This window comes from Colobus angolensis, unplaced genomic scaffold (genome assembly GCF_000951035.1).
Source record: "Colobus angolensis palliatus isolate OR3802 unplaced genomic scaffold, Cang.pa_1.0 Scaffold424, whole genome shotgun sequence".
NCBI lineage: Eukaryota > Metazoa > Chordata > Mammalia > Primates > Cercopithecidae > Colobus > Colobus angolensis.
Window position 1 is genome coordinate 780,737 of NW_012117644.1, and position 1,766 is coordinate 782,502.

Below are 1,766 nucleotides of genomic sequence, written 5' to 3' on the forward strand. Positions count from 1 at the left end.
GTTAGCCAAGATGATCTCGATCTCCTGACCTCGTGATCCGCCTGTCTCGGCCTCCCAAAGTGCTGGGATTACAGGCTTGAGCCACCGCGCCTGGCCAATTTTTATATTATTAATTTTAGTAAGTTAGGTAGTATTAAATCATGTTACACATACACTTTTTTTTTTTTTTTTTGAGATAAGGTCTCACTCTGTCACCCAGGCTACAGTGCAGTCTCACGATCACTATTTTGTTTTTAAAAGAGGCAGTGTAGTTTAGAAAGGAATGATCTCCTTACCCCGGCTATATGTTCAAATGCCAGGTCCACTGTTCTATGCTATGGGATCTTAGGTAAATTATTCCTGTGTCTCAGTTACCTCGTTTGTAAAATAGAAACAATAATATCTTCCTTGGCCAGGTGCGGTGGCTCAATGCCTGTAATCCCAGCACTTTGGGAGGCCGAGGCGGGCTTATCATGAGGTCAGGAGATCAAGATGATCCTGGCTAACACTGTGAAACCCAATCTCTACTAAAAATGCAAAAACAAAATTAGCCAGGCATGGTGGCGGGCACCTGTAGTCCCAGCCCCTCAGGAGGCTGAGGCAGGAGAATGGCGTGAACCCGGGAAGTGGAGCTTGCAGTGAGCCAAGATCGTACCAACTGCACTCCAGCCTAGGTAACAGAGCGAGACTCCGTCTCAAAATAATAATAATATCTTCCTTAAAGGGTGTTGTGAAAATCATGAATTAACTATTCAAATTATCATTAACATTCCAGTGCCTGTGATCTCTTTCTTATTTCTGCAGTTTTCTTTTTGCCGCCAACTCTAACTCATGATGGATTATGAACTTTTGTTAACAGGTTTATTGAGATATAATTCACATATCATACATTTTACCCATTTAATGTATGCAATTATTTTTGCTATATTCTCAGAGTTGTGCAATAATCACAGTTGCTTTTAGAACATTTTCATCACTGTCCCAGAAAAACCCCGAAGGCTTTAGCCATCATCCGTCCGTCTTCCTAGCCCTAGATAACCACTAATCTACTTCCTGTTTCTATAGATTTGCCAATTCTGGACATTTCATATAAAGGGAATCATACAATATGTGGTCTTGTGACTGACTTCTTTAACTTAGCATAATATTTCAAGGTTCTTTCATGTTGTAGCATGTGTCAATACTGTGTTACTTTAAATGGCCATAAATTCCATTTTATGGATATATGACTTATGACTTTTTTTTCTTTTAGAAATGGAATATTTCCATGTTGCCCAGGATGGAGTACAGTGGCTGTTTCTCAGGCATGATCATAGTGCACTATAGCCTGAAACTCTTGGGCTCAAGCAGTCCTCCTCTCTCAGCCTCCTGAGTAGCTGGGACTACAGGTATACACCACTGCACCTGGCTTAACATGTTTTTTTATACATTCATCAGTTGAATGACATTTTTATTGTTTCCATTTCGTGTCTACTATGAATAATGCTGGTATGAACATTCATATACAAATTTTTGTGTAGACACATGTTTTTATTTGTCCAGGGTATACACCTAGAAGTGAAACTGCTGGAACATATGGTAACTCTAAGCAAAACTTTTCCAAAGTGGTTGCACAATATTACATTCTCACCATCAATGTATGAGGATTCTGATTTCTCCAAATCTTCACTGACACTTTTTTTTTTTTTTTTAAGAGACGGGGTTTCACCATATTAGCCAGGATGGTCTCGATCTCCTGACCTCGTGATCCGCCCGTCTCCACCTCCCAAAGTGCTGGGATTACAGGC